The sequence below is a fragment of the Danio rerio genome, chromosome 2, assembly GCF_052040795.2.
Source record: "Danio rerio strain M-AB ecotype USA chromosome 2, GRCz13ab, whole genome shotgun sequence".
Taxonomy (NCBI): Eukaryota; Metazoa; Chordata; class Actinopteri; order Cypriniformes; family Danionidae; genus Danio; species Danio rerio.
This window is the reverse complement of record NC_141022.1, coordinates 27,767,235-27,785,741: the sequence shown is the minus strand read 5'-3', so window position 1 is coordinate 27,785,741 and position 18,507 is coordinate 27,767,235. Positions and strand designations below refer to the sequence as shown.

At 32.9% G+C, this 18,507-nt stretch overlaps 1 protein-coding gene and 1 long non-coding RNA gene across 4 annotated transcripts in view; one reads left to right on the top strand and one right to left on the bottom strand.

Annotated features, from left to right (window-relative positions):
- Positions 1-18,507, bottom strand: part of kcnh2a (potassium voltage-gated channel, subfamily H (eag-related), member 2a) — a 100,623-nt gene that overhangs the window by 47,215 nt on the left and 34,901 nt on the right.
- Positions 965-1,412, top strand: LOC147846356 (uncharacterized). Its single transcript, XR_015478494.1, has 2 exons — positions 965-1,098; positions 1,259-1,412. It is a non-coding gene; the product is annotated as an uncharacterized LOC147846356 (long non-coding RNA).

Genomic DNA, 18,507 nt, shown 5'->3' with positions numbered 1-18,507 from the left:
TTATTTCTTCTTTTTTAAATATTTCCCAAATGATGTTTAACAGAGCAAGAACATTTTTACAGTATGTCTGATAATATTTTTTCTTTTGGAGAAAGACTTATGTTTTATTTCGGCTAGAATAAAAAGCGGTTTAAATTTTTTCATGAACCATTTTAAGGTCAAAATGATTAGCCCCTTAAGTCTTCAGAACAAACCATTGTTATAAAATAACTTGCCTAATTACCTTAACTTGACTAGTTAACTTGATTAACCTAGTTAAGCCTTTAAATGTCACTTTAAGCTGTATAGAAGTGTCTTAAAAATATCTAGTCCAATATTATTTACTGTCATCATGGCAAAGATAAAATAAATCAGTTATTAGAAATGAGTTACTAAAACTAATATGTTTAGACATGTGTGGAAAAAAATGTTTAACTCTCCGTTAAACAGAAATTGGGGAAAAAATAAACGGTGGCTAATAATTTAGGGGGGCTAACAATTCTGACTTCAACTGTATATATATATATATATATATATATATATATATATATATATATATATATATATATATATATATATATATATATATATATACATGTGTCTGTGTGATGTATGTAAAATTTGGCCCGCGATAACGTTTGTTTTTTTGCATCTGGCCCTCGGCCCAAAAAGTTTGGACACTCCTGCAGTACACCTATGAACACTTACAGTCTTTGTTCTAGTGCAGTTTGAGATCAAGACAGAACTTATTGCATCTCGTGATGTCTTTGTAAGAATTGAAGACATCACTAAATTTGTTAAGGTTTAATGCAGCTAGAAAGTAAAGATCAACTAGAGAATATCAGCAGTGTCTAACCCACTGTTGTATTTACAGAAGTTGTATGAGAATAAGCTACAGGTTGATTTATACTAATCTGTTATTTTTCTTTTTTAGCACGACTGACTGAAGTTTTAAAATCATGCAACGTCATAAAGCAGCAGCTGGGCCTGATTCTCACAAAACCAAAACAGACTTGATGAAATTCCAGATGTAAACACATTTGACCTTCCTTTGGCCAATTTGATTTGGAAAAGCTTGAAAATCAACTAAAGGAGCAGCCTGAACAAATGAAGAAACTGGTAAGTTCAAGCTCTTGCTAATTTCAAAGTGTTTTAACTTTATTTGTTTTTTTTGATAGTTTTTTTGCTTCGTAGGTAGCCTACTTTTTTCCTAATTTTTTCTTTTTTTTTACATTAGTACTTGTTCACTACTAATTATCTGTTTATCTTTTAATCACAGATGGAGTGAGGACAAATGTCCATACCACGCCACTGATAAAGAAGTGAAAAAATGCATTACAAGGTAGCTACAACTTGCCCCTGACAGGGATGGAGGAAGAAAGAAGAGAAAGCTAATGTGTCAAATGTCTACATCACTATTTTGTTTTATTTTTTTAAACAATATTTTAAGTGTATTAGGATGTTCCCTGATACTTGAACAATTTGTTTCTTTCATTTGCATTTATATATATATATGTATATGTATATATATATGTGTGTGTGTGTGTGTATATATGTATCGTATGTATGTATGTGTGTGCGCCAAATTCTAAAGAAACATCTTGATACATTTTTAATAAACGTAATACAAATAAAATTATAAATATAAAATTGCACAAGACGTGTATATATATGAATGTATAATCATCTCACTCATGTCTTGCTGTTTGTGCAATTGATTTTGTTCAAGTTTATTTAAAAAAAAAGTTTGACTTTATATTTCTGCAATTATATATATATATATATATATATATATATATATATTTGTTTGTTTATTATTATTTTAATGTTTTATTAAAAAATGTTTCAAGATGTTTCTTCAGAATTCTGCAGTACTTTTTACAAGTTTGACTTGGATATTTTACGGATTGTCATTGGTATTTTTAAGATGTTTCTTGCTATATCTTAAATTGGTTTCTATATTTAGGTTTATATAAAATTTAGCTGTTTTTTTACAAATTTTAATTCAAGTCTGTTGGGAAAACAGGGTTGTTTTAAAAAACATCTGTGTTTGTGTGTAATTTTTAGATTTTTTAAATCTTTCTGTGTGTCTTTATTGTGTTGTTTTATTGTTGTTTTTATATTGATATTCTTGTGCACTACAAAATTATTTATAAAATTTTAGTACTTTTTTTCATGCAATCAATAAACGTTTAACATTTATTTATTTTGTCATTTGTCTGATTATTTTCGTTACAGAAGATGTATGCAGTTTGCACTTTATTCAAAGGTTAAACGCAGTGCTTACACTTTGTGTTTACATTATAGCCTGTGTTTGCTGTTATATAAATTCAAATGGTTGTAATACCATATATCAAGTACCAATGTAATACCAAAAGGTTTTATAAGGTGTATAAATACGGAGTCGCGCCAGCTCCGGGCCGCAGCGCACATTACCCTCGCGCCGATTCCGGCGCGGATGCGCAGCGTCGGCTCGCTTACGGCCGCCGCATCTGGCCCGCTTGATTCGGGCCGGAATCGGGCAGTGAGTCCACAGGCATCCGGCCCGAGTCCGGCAGCCGAAGTTGGGCCGAGGGGTTAGTCTCCGGCAGGCGACAATCTAGCCGGAACTGGCCCGAGTGTATTTTGCTATCTGGGTTATGTCTATAGTGCTTTTACAATGTAGATTGTGTCAAAGCAGCTTATCATAGAAGCTCTAGTAAATTAAAACTGTGTCAGTACAGTTTTCAGAGTTTATTTATTTATTTATTTGTTTGTTTGACATGGACATCACAATTACACTGGACAACCAAATGCATTTGTTTAAGTGTTTTAGCAAACTTGCTAATTCTCAACATCTGTCCACAAGAGGCTTGAAAAAATTTACAGAATGGAAATATAATAAAAACATATACAAACATTATAATACTTTACATAAAATTATTGAAGCAAAAGCAAAGGTGACATGATCCAACAAACTAACAGTAGACTATTTGTGCAAACACTGCTGTTTTCCTTTAACCACTTTTTAAGAACACTACTAAAAATATTTAATTACTTTCTGATTTTAATCTAACAGGTAAATCATTCCACAGTTTGGCTCCCTTTACAGAGAAGACAGATTGACCAAATGAGGTCTTACACTTTGGCACTAGACAGTCACCATTAGCCGTAGCCCTTGTAACTCTGTCAGTTGTTTGATGCCTACTGATTAGATCAGAAAACAGGATTGGAACATGATTATTTAAACATTTAAAAACAAATTTAAGATAATTTAATGTCATACAGGATATATATTTTTTTGAGTTCAGTGTTTTTCACTGCTGGAAGTCCAAACACTGAAGAGAAAATACATCGATGCGTGACCCTGGAGCACAAAACGTCTTATAATACATGGGTGTATCTGAGGGAAAAGCCAAGTCAATTCAATTCAATTTATGTTTATGTTTATAGCGCTTTTACAATGTAGATTGTGTCAAAGCAGCATAACATAGAGGTTCTAATAAATGGAAACTGTGTGAGTCAAAATGACTTATTTTTATTTTATGCCAAAAGTCATTAGATTATCAAGTAAAGATCATCTTCCATGAAGAAATATAGCAAATTTTCTTCCATAAGTACAATCTAAAAAAAATATGTTTGTATTTTGTTCAAAATACTTATTTAAAATAAGCTGAAACAACACATTTTTTTTTTAGGTTTTTGGGACAACTTAGGGCGTACTCACACAAGTACAGTTGCCTTGATCTGTGCTGAAGCGCGATTGTCCCCCTTCCCCTTTCCCCAGATGACCTGCACTCATCCTGCATTTTGCTGTCAACAATGATGCAACTATTCAGTTTACCAAGATGACAAGCTCTCTCGCTCATCACGGTGGAGATTGCTTTAGTCATATTTTTTTTGCATTAATTTTAGTCATTCGGGATGCAGTGACCCACAGTCAAATATTTTGCTTATCCGTAAGTCTTTGTGCTGCATGTATTAGGAGGTTTGCTGATGGTGTAGCTGACGTGCAGCGTTTGCATTTTTAATAAACTATGACAGTTTGCATTGAAAAGTAAGAATGATTAATAAATTCATATGAACCAGTTCCTTAAAAGTGACGTTGGATTTGTAGTTTTGCGCTCAGGCGCTTAGCACTCACACTACAGGCATACCGCGCCAAAGCCCAACCAACCGCGCTCTGGCACACCTCTTCCAACTGGGCCAGGGCTGGCCAACTGAACCAAACATGGGCCCGATTTACACCACTCACACTTGTCAAATAAACTGAGAAATGTGCCCGGGCACAGTTCGCATAGCCCAGTGTGAGTGCATCAAGTTCAATTGTTTCAAGTTCAATCCACTTAAAATTGCAAAAACTGATCATTCAGCTTAATTGCTTCATGTTGTCACAACACCAATCGATAGTGTGGAACTCAATTAGGTTAATTAAATGAAGAATTAAGGTAGCTATTAAAAATGAAATGAATGGAACATAAAATAATTAAGTTGTCCCCATAAAAATTTCAAGAAATGTGTTGTTTCAGCTCATTTTAAAAAAGAAATTTGAGCAAGCAGCAAAAAAACATTGTTTAAGTGTATCAAAACTTAGTAAAATGGCTTAAAAACTTAATTTGCACAACTTTCAAGATAATTTTCTAAAAACAAATTTATTTTGAACACTCAGATTACAGATATTACAATAATTGTATTTTGGCCAAGTATGATTCTATCACAGCAAGCTAAACATCAATCGAATGCTTATTTTTCCTGCTTCCAGATGATGTAGAAATCTCAATTTCCAATAACTGACCCTTACTAATAGTTTTGTGGCCCAGGATGACATATCACATCTTCTTTAAACATTTAAATTGATCAAAAAAATCTAAATTTAAAATGAATCCATCACTTCTGTCAAAAAATATCTAAGACACTAAGAGCTCCTATATTATGAGAGATGTTCATGTTGACATCCACTGAAAAACAGGACTATGAAATAGTTATCTGACACACACATTTTTAACTGCATGTTTACTGATAAAGAAATATATATATATATATATATATATATATATATATATATATATATATATATATTAAAAAATAAAACATTGCAGTCTGTTGGGAGATGTGCATCGTTTAAAGATGGACAACATGTCTGAAGGCACTGATTGTTCTGAAACGGCTCCTTTTCCCATTAGACAGAAATATGAACTAACCTTGCTTGAGATACACCTAGCTAAAGGCACTTTTCATGATGACTAATGACCAACTTTGCACATCCAATGTGATGTTTTATGGAATGGATAATTTAAGTGAAACAATGCTGTATTTGCCTCTAAACCTCTTTTTCTGCAAAACAAACACTACTTTGAATTCTATGTAGTCTGGAAAAAAATTAAGTAGTATACTGTAGCGTAACAGTTTGGTCTGGTTAATTGAAACATAACTATTTGTCCACTTCATTTTACATGACTGTATATTATAACTGCAATTAGCCTTTGCCAAGTGTCCTCTAATGCAGTTTTGCAAACTAATGGGGTTTCTGGATCCAGGCCAGTTCCATTCAACGAGAAAGCTAAGTCTGTTACCACAAAGAGTATGTTAACACAACAACATCCAGAGTGTAGAAACGCTTCAAGCCTAATGCCTTTGACTTGATATTAGTCTTCATAAGTGCCATCTCTCCTTGCTGTTTAAGAAATTAAATTAGTCATAATTAGATACATTAGTGCATTTAGAAGAATTGAACCTGGAGCGAAGTAGCGACTTACATAATAGGTGTTTACTCAATTTTTTAATAGAATACCACATAAGCTGTATTTACTCACACACCTAATATCAGTATAATGGTGTATTCAAGTGTACACCAAGTGTATTCAAGTGTAACCACCAATGCGAAAAGTCTGAAGTAATGAAAGTGTAGTATCAGTAAAAGTTCCAGATGCAAAATACAAAAATACAATTCTCTGATACATAAACACAATAGGTTTGCTATGAATACGTCATGCTTTTAAAATTCAGAACAGATTTCTAATTATAATAGTACCTTTTTTTTATAGGTGCCTTTCAAAGCACTCAAGGACATCGTAAGCACATCATAAAAAATACAAGCAGTAAAAAGAACAATTGGCATGATATTAAACCAGCAAATCATTAAAGGCTATCCTAAACAAACAAAAAACTAGTTTTTATCTGAGAATTAAAATTGGATATTGGAATTGGAGTCCACCTGGAGAATGTGCAAAGGCGGGGAATTCCATCATTTTGGTGCTGTACAACTAAAAGCCCTGCATGCCACCAAATGACTTCATCTTAAAGTTTGGAACAGATAACAGTTCAGCAGAAGATGATCTCAGTGAGCACAAAGTAGTGAACAAATGAAAAAGGTCAGAAGGATAATGAGGTGCCAAGTTATGAAGAGCTTTGTATGTTAAGAGCAGGATATTGTATTGTATACGATAGCGAACAGGGAGCCAGTGCAGTGAAAGAAAATTAGAGTTATGTGATCAGAAGCACGTGAGCAGGTAACTACTCCTAGCTGCTGAATTCTGAATTAACTTCAGTACTTTGTTGAGATAGTGAGGAGTGAAGTCTCGCAATGTTACGCAAATAAAAAAAAAGCAGAATGTGAGAAATTAATATGAGAATCAAACGAGAGCATGCCACCCAGTATAACCCCAAGACTTTTCATGTGGGTTGAAAAATTAAAGAAAATTAAAGGTAAAGAATTGAGCTTTGGATAAAACAGACTTAGTGCCAATGAAATGAAAACTTTTGGATTACATTAGCATTAATGTGACAACTCATATCGAAATACGTCCCAGGAGGTAAGTATTTCTGCAGTGTTTGTTTTTGCAAATCCACCAGAGGCTGCTGTGTACAAATTTCAGATCTTAAATTTTTCTTGTGAGTGTCCTTCGTGCCTGCTGTTCTCGCATAAATCCACCAGAGGCCGCTGTTGACTGACTGACTGACCGACCGACTGGCGGATATCCCCACCCAAGAATGGTCTGGCAGCAGAGTTGCACTTGTACCTTAAGGCTTGCACGCTCAGGCCCCCACGCTTCCTATGCAAGTGACGTCATTTACAATCGACACCTGCACCTGACACTTCACTTGAAAACAAGACAAATAAACCAAAAGTTTCCAGTTTGTTTGCGTTGACAGTGACGACATTGTCAAATAATTCTAAGTACTCAAGTTGTACACCACGACAGACCCCCACCCCACCCGCCGAAAAGCAGTTTGTATATTCATCATATGATTGGAATGCTTTAATGTAAATTTAACAAAGCAGGCTACTATTAACATTTATACCAGCAAAGCTTATTATTTATGAACTATCAGGTCTAAATATAAACACAAAGTATTCTTCCAGTTATGAGAAAAAAAACACCAGGCAAATTTGAATTTTAGTTTTTCAATTTTCTTTTCGGCTTAATCCCCTTATTAATCCGGGGTCGCCACAGTGGAATGAACCGCCAACGTATCCAGCACAAGTTTTATGCAACGGATGCGCTTTCAGCTGCAACCCAGTACTGGAAAACATCCATACACACTCATTGACACACATTCACTACGGACAATTTAGCCAACCCAATTCACCTGTACCGCATGTCTGTGGGGGAAACCAGAGCACCCGGAGGAAACCCACATGAACCCGGGAGGAACATGCAAACTCCACACAGAAACAATATCACTTTTTAATTGTTATAGTCTTTAAAGTGAAATATCTCAACATAAACAAAGGAAGCTGAGAGAAATATTAGTTTTTGATAGAAATTTCAGATGCCTCTTAGAAGTTTTTGCATCTGAACTGTTCAATTATGCTCATTGATCCAAAAATACAGTATATTCTCTATTCTATTTTTTTATTTATTTATTTCTGAAATCAGAGAAAGTATTGTCAAAACATTTGAAATTTCTGCAGGCAGCCCAAACCCAGCTGTTGTTTATGCAAGCGCATGCCAAAAATAACATGAAAACATTTTTACCCATACAACCGTCAGTGCTTAAACACATCTAGGACACAGGAAAACACTTGTATGTAACAGAAACAACATGGAGTGCTTTTCTTAGTAGCAAAATGGAAGATTTATAATAAATAATTGGGCTTTCCCTGAAAAACAAACTCCCTGCACATCCCACACAAGCTGATCAATGCAGCATATAATCATCTGCCACCATCCACCTGGTTAGAAAACAGGGAATATATAACCAGAGCCTGAGATTAAAAATAAATTGTGCAGTAAATATCAGTCAGGGCTGCACGGTGGATCAGAAGTTAGCACTGTCACCTCACAGCAAGAGGGTCACTGGTTCAAGTCCTGGCTCAGTCAGTTGGCATTTCTGTGTGGAGTTTGCATGTTCTCCCTGTATTGGCCTGGGTTTCCTCCAGGTGCTCCGGTTTCCTCCACAGTCCAAACACATGCAGTTTAGGTGAATTGGATTAACTAAATTGGCCATAGTGTATGTGTGTGAATGTGAGAGTGTATGGGTGTATCCCAGTACTGGGTTGCAGCTGGAAGGGCATCCGCTGCGAAAACCATATGCTGGATAAGTTGGCGGTTTATTCCGCTGTGGCGACCCCTGATAGATAAAGGGACTAAGCCTTGAAAATGAATCAATACAGGAAAGTTCCTATTTTGGGTGAACTATCCCTTATTAAATGTTATAATAAAGGCTCTTTAACAATGTATTGTAAAACTGGTTCAATTTGTTTGCCCTGTCCAATTATTATTGAATGTATATTGCCGTAAGGCCCTCCAGCCTCACCACCACTGGTCAATGGGATGCTTGTTCAGTCACAACTGAAGTTGGCTTAACTAAGTTGGCTTAGAGTGAATCACTGAATCAAAAAGCACGTCACCTGTTATAGATAGAATAATATGGTCATTATTAAACTATTTAAAAGATGTAGTACATGTTCTCACACAATTTTGAGAATCAGAACATCAGCTATTTCACAATTAGGACATTTTTTTTATATTTGCAGAACTTAAAAGCAATGCATTCTAAAATTTCCAAAGGCTTCAGGCTGACATTAGTTTTTATGCTTCAGGTTTTATTGTTACTCACAGCTACACGTACTGTTAATAGCCTGTGTTCATATTTTGACATTTTTTATTTTACTAAACATTTAAGTACCGCAATTTTTTAATAACAGAAACGATTTTATTTAACCATTAAAAGAACAGCACATTTTAATTTAATTATTTTTAATTTATAAATGAAAGTTGTTTTCATTCACCTGTAAGCACAGTACGGTGTTAATATTCAGACTGTATTCAAAATGTTTAAAGTATCCGACAATAATGAATATTCTAATATAAATTAAACTGCCTCTTGCAGGGATGTACAACTAAATAATTAGACTTACTTTGCTACTGTATTTTAATGCTGGTCATAATAGTGGTACTTGGAGAAAAACAATTTCTTAAATGAGCACCCTGACCTGATGAAGAAGAGAAGAAGACAAAGGCGAATAAGGCCGATTTGACAGATTTTTGGTGCACCTAAAAGTGTTCCTGGAGCTTCGTATGATTACAGCTGAACCACTGAAACCACTGAAAGACTGTTGTGGTTTACAGAAGGTCAGAGAGCTCTTAGATTTCATCTAAAATATCTTAATTTGTTCATTCATTCATTCATTTTCTTTTCAGCTTTATTAATCTGGGGTCATCACAGCGAATGAACCGCCAACTTATCCAGCCTATGTTTTACGCTGCGGATGCCCTTCCAGCTTCAACCCATCACTGGGAATCATCCATGCACACTCATTCAAACACACTACAGCCAGTTGAATGGTACATCAATAAGAAAAATAACAATGAAAAAAGCTTTTGATGAAAAGAGACTAGGCTGATGTGTGTTGCTTAGGGTGGCTGTTCTAGCAGGTCAGGCGAGAGCTCAGTGTCTTTGTGATAAATGAGCTAATGACACTTTAAGTGGGTTGAGACTCTAGAGAGAAGTGCCAGTGAGATGCCACTTCTGCGAGGGGAAGGGGACGAGGTTTCCCTATGTCTCCCTACAGCATTACATCACCTGAAACAACACATCAATCTCTGTTAAGGAGAGTCAGAGGTTTCCCGGCACAGACACTGGCATTGCAAAAACAAGCACCTTCATAATACACACCTGTGAAAAATCACTTTCATTACAAGACACCTAAACAACATCTGCAATCATAACTACAACAACAGCATAGCATTTGGAAACAGTCCAAAAATATGTGTTGAAAAACAAGAAACTGTCCAAAAATAAGTGCAATACATTAATTCAGTAATTTGTTTCAAGATTTGAAACATTTGCTAGACATTCGCTCTGCTTTAACCTTATATGTATTATTGCAAAATACTGGAAGTTCATACAATTTTGCATCACGCTCAGATCATGCATCTAAAAAAAATTAAAAATTTAAAACAGCCATCTCAACAAGAGAACTGGCCAATAGGTAGAACGTTGTAATGTAAGAATGGGGGCAAATTGTCAACCCAGGGGCATCATTTATACATACCCTTGTATACATTTATGGACAGCGTGAAATACATCCCAGGAGCCACGTTGTTTTGCAGTTTTTTTTTCTCCGCAAATTCACCAGTGGCCATTGTGTATGCTTTGTGTCATTTGCGCCTGCTGTTCTCGTGTAAATCCACCAAAGGCAACTCAGTCAGTTAGTGACTGATCAAGTGACCAATATCCCCACCCCCCTCCTTCACTAACCCAACCGATAATGTTTTCAAAAGCAGCAATTTATCCGATCACCCCTTCCCTAAATCCAACTGACAGAAACTATGTTTCCATCCAAAAATGCAAATAAAAAAACTTTATTACAACCGATTGTTTATTGCACATATCCAAAATGTGCATAAAAATAGGTGGATGGAAACATAGCTACTGTTTTCAAAAGCAATCAAAAAAAAAAATCTATCATAGCTGCCCTGTTTTTAGAGCTTACCACATTCTCATCCTGTTATTTACTTTGACTCAAACCTAGTTGCTGCAGTCAACTCCTCATTGCATCTCAAGTCTGCTGATGTATGCACAGAGCTACTGGGCAAACTGGTAACAGTGGAATCAGCAGTCTGCTGGAAGTGTCACGACACCAGATAGAGTGGAGCCAAGAGCAAGTAAGTTTTATAAAAACTGTATCAAAGGATACCAAACAGCTTGTAGCCGGAGAACATGGAAACAAAGGAAAGTACAAAACAAAGAATGTCAACAAACCAAACGAAGTCGTCATCCGACAAACAGAAAGGGACCAGAACAAACAACGGACTGATAAACAGCCCATACCACAGGCAGAAATATATAGCCAGCCAAATAAGGATCAGCTGGAGGAAGATAAAGTCAGCTGATGACATCAGCTAATTCGATAGCACGCTGTCAAAAAAAAAAGGTAAACAAGCACACACCCTCGCACACGACAACACACATGGCATGAAACATAACATACAGAAGGAACACACAGATCCATAAACCATGACAGGAGGAGCGAAAAGAAGCAGAAGGTGTTGGCATCGTCACACCGCCCCATAGCAATTGTTTTGAAGACGAAATGCAGCCATACGTAGCTCTGGCTACATAATTGGCACTCTCCAGAAATGTATAATGGGGTGCATATTCACTATGAACCTGTGCTGCAAACTGTAAAGATGTAAAATTACAATTAAATAAAGTCTTTATAATATCAAATGATCTTGATCTATATAAATATGCCATTTTACGTTATATAAAATATAACATAAATCGTGTTAAAAATGTATAACTTTTTTGGCTCAGAAAAAAATTTATGGGGAAAAAAGCATTATTAGACTTTTCATTTTATTATGCAAATCTATTTAATCTTTAACTTTATGTGTCAGACTATTATTCAAGTATACACACACTGGAAAAGCTTTTTAAAATGCAATCTACTGTAAAACTACTACAACAAAAACATATCTATTAAATATTTTTTTTCTGTTTGCGTGTAGCTTGAAATACTATATAAAACATAACCCCCAAATGTGCTCCTGCTGTCAACAGGGCAGTGGTGTAAACAGAGACAAATGACTAAGCATCTCTGGACACACACCCACATGAGCGCTAATGGCTGCTCAGTTGTGGAGATATAGATCTTTCTGTCATGAGGCATCCAGATAACTCAGCCGAAAATGGAAGGACACCTCGCGGCATGTGCCATGTGACCTTTGGCATGACCTCGTTCCCTCTGTGCTCTGCTGGAATGCCCTTCAAATGGGAATCCAGGGCAAGTGTCTGTTCAGCCAGCCATGTGCAGCTGCCACCAACATGAACCTGCCCAGGATGCTGCATTAACTACAGGTATGAGTGTTATTAAAGAGCGCGTAAAAGAACTGAATTTGAATTAATTATTGATTGTTGATTTTTAGTCACACTTTAGGATGTTCCATTAGTTAATGTATTTACTAACATGAACAAAGACTGAAAAAGGCACTTATTTATGTATTTATTCATCTTTGTTTACATTGGTTATTGAAAATAAAGTTGTTCACCTCACAGTGCAATAACTAATGCTAACAAGCAAAACTTTGAATTTTAATAATGCATTAGTAGCTCAAACTATGTTTAATAAAATGTTAATATTTTTAAAGTACAGAATTTGTGTATTTATATGTAAATATACACAGTACATACACTGTAAAAAATGCAGGGTTCCACACAATTCATTCATGTTGTCCCAATGCAAATTGATTAGATTAACTTAACAATTTTAACAAATTTATGTGGATTAATTCTAAAAAAAAAAAAAAATTAAGTTGTCCCAATGAAATATTAAGAATTGTGTTGTTTTAGCTCATTTTAAATTAGTTCGAACGAGCAAAAATAAATAAATAATTTGAGTGTATGTAATTACAAACTGCATTTTGGATGCAATGAGATTGTAATTACATTGTTATAACATTAAATGTACATCAAAGATGTACTCCGTACTTTTGTCTTGTGTGCAGTTACTGTGTCAATACATTGTAGTTTACTATGTCATTACATTGTAACTACATCCAAGATAATATTTATGAATGCAAATGTTTCTTTGTATATTGCATATACAGTATTTGTTTTTTTTAATAGTTGTATACATAAATATACAAGATACAAATGTAATTACTATCTTAATTGCTATGTCATTTTATTAATTACAATAAAGATAATGTTTATAAACTTAATTGTTTCTTTGTATATTTCATGTTCAGTATTTGTGTATTCATAAGTAAATATACATAGTACATATGTAATTACAAACTTATTGGATGTAATTACTATGTCTTTACATTATAGTTACTATGTAAAAATATTGTAAAAACATTGTATGTTGCAAATTCAGTATTTGTTTTTTTGTTGTTGTTGTATACATAAATATACATAGTACACGTGTACAATGCAGTATGCAGCATGTAATTATAAACTTTCATTTTGGAAATAATTATAATTACTATGTAAAAAAACATTGTAAATACATTAATATTACACTGTTATTACATAATTACTATGTAACAACATTGTTATTACACTATTATAACATTAATGAAATGTTTATTCCATAGTAATTATAATGTAATGACATAGTAATTACATTCAAAAATAAAAGTTTATATTTAATAAGTTTGTAATTACAAATGTACTGCATATATTTATGTATAAATACACAAATACTGTACATGAAATATACAAAGAAACGTTTAAGTTAAATATTATCTTGGCCACAAAACATACAAAGTTTTTACTATGTTATAACAATGTAGTTGCAACATTAAAACACTGTAGTTACTACACAGTAATTATAATGTAATGACATAGTAATTACATCCAAAAATAAAAGTTTGTAATTATGAATGCACTGCATTTATTTACATGTTAATATACAAATACTGTACATGAAATATACAAAGAAACATTTGAGTTTAGAAATATTATCTTGGATGTAGTTACAATGCAAGAACATTGTAAAATTGTGCACTGCAATTGCAATTGTAATTGCATGTGCACTGTCTATATTTACATATACAACTATGAATAACCAAATACTGTGTATGCAACATGCATTTTTTACTATGTTAAAACAATGTAACTACAATGTTGATACATAGTAATTATAATAATATTGCATAGTAGTTACTGTGTTGATACATAGTAAATTCAATGTTATAACAATGTAGTTTCAAAGTTAGAGCAATGTAATTACAACGTTATAACTTTGTAGTTATAACATAGTAATTGTAATAGAATGATATAGTAATTACAGCCAAATATAAAAGTTTGTAATTGTATATTTACGTAGTAATACTTTACATGAATTATACAAAGAAACATTTAAGTTTATAAATATTATCTTAGATGTAGATACAATGCAATAACAATGTAAATACAATGCAATGCAATGACAATTAAGTTTGTATTTACATGTGCACTGAGTATATTTACAAATACAGCCATAAATACCCAAATACTGTATATGCAAAATACATTGTTTTACAATGTTATAACAATGTATTTACAATGTTGATACATAGACTTCACAATAATATTGCATAGTATTTACAATGTAACTACAATGTTTTAACAATGTATTTACAATGTTACTGCATATTATTCACAATGTTTTTACAAATTACAATGTTATAACAATGTAAAAATGATTTAATTACACTGTTGATACATAGTAATTACTAGGTTATAACAATGTAACTACAATTTTTTTACATCGTAATCATAACGTAATGACATAGTACTTACATCCAAAATAAACTTTGTATATACATATTTACATATAAAAACACAAATACTATACATGAAATATAAATAAAAAATGTTTCAGTTTAGAAATGTTATCTTGGATACAAAACAAAAAATTTTAGAATAACAATATAGTTACAACGTTATAACATTGTAATTATTACATAGTAATTATAATGTAATGGCATAGTAATTGCATCCAAAAATAAAAGTTTGTAATTACAAATGCACTGCGTTTATTTACATGTTAACACACAAATACTGTACATGAAATATACAAAGAAACATTAAAGTTTACAAATATTATCTTGGATGTAGTTGCAATGCAAAAAAAATGTAAATACAATGTAATGACAGTGTAATAAAGTTTGTAATTACATGTGGAATGTGTATATTTACATAAACAGCTATAAATACCCAAATACTGTATATGCACATTTTTTACAATGTTATAACCATGCAATTACAATGTTGATGCATAGTAATTACAATATCACATAGTAATTACAATTTTAATAAATAGTCATTACAATGTTATCACAATGTTATAACAAAGTATACACAATGTTATTACAAAGTTATAACTTTGTAGTTATTACATAGTAATTATAATGAAATGACATAGTAATTACATCCAAAAATAGACGTTTGTAATTACAAATGCACTGCGTTTATTTACACGTTAATACACATATACTGCACATGAAATATACAAATAAACATTTGTTGATAAATGTTATCTTGGATGTATTTACAATGCAACTACATAGTAATTAAGTTTTTAATAACATGTGCACTGTATATTTACATTTACAGCCATAAATAACCAAATACTGTATATGCAACATAAATTTTTATAATGTTATACCACTCTATTTACAACGTTTATAATACAATAATATTGCAAAGTAATTACAATGTAACTACAATGTTACAATTACGTAATTACAATGTTATTACATAGTAATCACAATGTTATTACACAGTAATTACGATGTTATAACAATATGATAACAATTTAGTTAAAATGTTTATACGTTGTAATTACAAGAATATTACATAAAAATTAATGTTATAATAATGTAACTATGTTTTTACATCAAAATCAAAACATAAATACAGTTTACATCCAAAATAAACTTTGTAATTACATATGTACTGCATATTTTTACATATAAATACTTAAATACTGTACATGAAATATACAAAGAATTGTTTAAGTTTATAAATATTATCTTGGATACAAATCATACAAAGTTTTACAATGTTATAACAATGTAGTTACAATGTTATAACATTGTACTTATAACATAGTAATTATAATGTAATGACATAGCAATTACATCCAAAAATAAAAGTTTGTAATTACAAATGAACTGTTTATTTACATGTTAATACACAAATACTGTACATGAAATATACAAAAAAAAAACATTTAAGTTTATAAATATTATCTTGGATAAAGTTACTATGCAGGAACAATGTAATTACAATGTAGTGACAAAGTATTTAAGTTGGTAATTACATGTGCACTGTGAATATTTATGTATGCAACTATAAATAACCAAACACTGCATATGCAACATCCATTTTTTACAATGTTATAACAATGTAATTACAATGTTGATAAATAATAATTACAATGTTATAACAATATTATTACAATGCTATAACAATGTATTTACAATGTTATAACAAATTAATTACAATGTTATAACTTTGCAGTTTTTACTTAGTAAATATAACGAAATGACATAGTAATTACATCCAAAAATTAAAGTTTGTAATTACAAATGCACTGCGTATATTTACGTGTTGATACACAAATACTGTACTTGAAATTTAAAAAGAAATGTTTAAGTTTATAAATATTATCTTGGATGAATTTAAAATACAATAGCAATGTAAATACAATGCAATCAGAGAGTAATTAGGTTTGTAGATACATGTGCACTGTGTATATTTACATTTACAGCCATAAATAACCAAATACTGTATATGCAACATACATTTTTACAATGTTATTACAAAGAAGTGTATAAGTTTAGAAATATTATCCTGGATGTAATTACAATGCAATAGCAATGTAATCACAATGTAATGACATAGTAATTAAGTTTGTATATACATATACTGTTTATATTTATGTATACAACTATAAATAAACAAATACTGTATATGCACCATACAATGTACTTACAATGTTATTACACAATAATTATAATTTAGTTTGTGATTATATATTACATGTGTACCGTGTGTAGTGATCAGCGGTAAAGCCAGAAACTTGTGGAAATTAATTTCCAACATAAACAAATGCTGCAGAGTTACCACTAAACTCTGACCCTTTTCTTAAGCTCATCAGAAAGTGGCAATTGAGACCGTGACCATCTGTCTTTTGTTTATCTGAAAGACAAAGGTGTTAAGAGCCCAGGACTTGCTTCTTGATCCAATCAACTTTTGACATCGTCTCAAACTCAGAGATACACATGGATCAGTAAACTTGCATGTCACAAAAGAGACACAAATGGAAAATTTCACGCCATATACCTGTATATTCAAATGATCATGTATATATTTAATATGCACTGCTTGAAATACTTCACTGTATGAAACTTTGCTTATTAAGGTTTATATATGAATGCTTGAGTAAAGATCAACATTACATAGCGATGTTTAGACTCTATCTATTCCAAATAATGCCTTGGGTAAATTAGATGTGGTTTGGAAAGTGAATTATGCATAGGAAAATATTTAAGACTCTTAAATATTATCATAGTTAACCAGTGGACTATGACTATGCAAATGCAGGCCACATTATGGATGACACCTCCCAGTGACCAACTCACAGGATCATCCAATCACAATGCTGGATTTGAAAGGTGACATCCTTCAATCCCGCCTTCCAGAGAAAGTATTAAAGACATTGTCTTAAACAAAGAAGCCTGGTAAAAAGTCTGTTAAGTGTGGGTCCTAAAGAGTGTGTCATAAAAGGTGGTCGAAGAGTGGTCAAAGTGTGGTTCATGGTGGTTTGCGGGGTTTTGTCCTAGACATCAGACCTTTTGCTGCGTGTTCCAGCAAGGATTTGGTAATTGGATTCACAGTGCTTTTTCCAAGGCCTCTGAACCATCGCATCAAGGCCACCACCTCCAAAAATCTGCGTGTCCCAGATTTCCAGGAACTCTACCTTCAAAGAAAAGGCATCGGCGTGTTCCCAGCATCGAACCACCACCTCCAGAAATCTCCAATTTCTGCGTGTTCCAGAAGATACCGATTTCTACGCTCAAGGATAAAGACGTCGGCGTGTCCCCGACATCAGACCACCACCTCCAGAAATCTCCAATTTCTGCGTGTTCCACAAGATACAGATTTCTACGCTCAAGGATAAAGACGTCGGCGTGTTCCCGACATCGAACCACCACTTCTAGAAATCTCCAGTCTGCGTGTTCCAGAAACCACAGATTTCTTCCACCCAAAGCTCAAGAGAGCCAAGTCTGCTCGTTTCATGCTTCAAGATCTGCAGGAAGAGCCAACTTCTTCCATCCACTGCATCAAAGGCAGAAACGTAAATATTCCACTTTCCAACCCTTTAAATTAGACCTTGGCATAGTGTGTTTCAGTATAAAATATTCTAATTAATTAGATGTTTAAAACTGATATTCTTTAATAACAAAAACTTGCTCAGTTATTTGTTATTGTAAAATAAGGTTTACCTTACCTTAACTTAATCACCTTCATCACTTGCCTATGCACTTCATTTATTGTACATTTAGTAATTGTAGTTACCCTTGATTACTATTTTGTTAATAA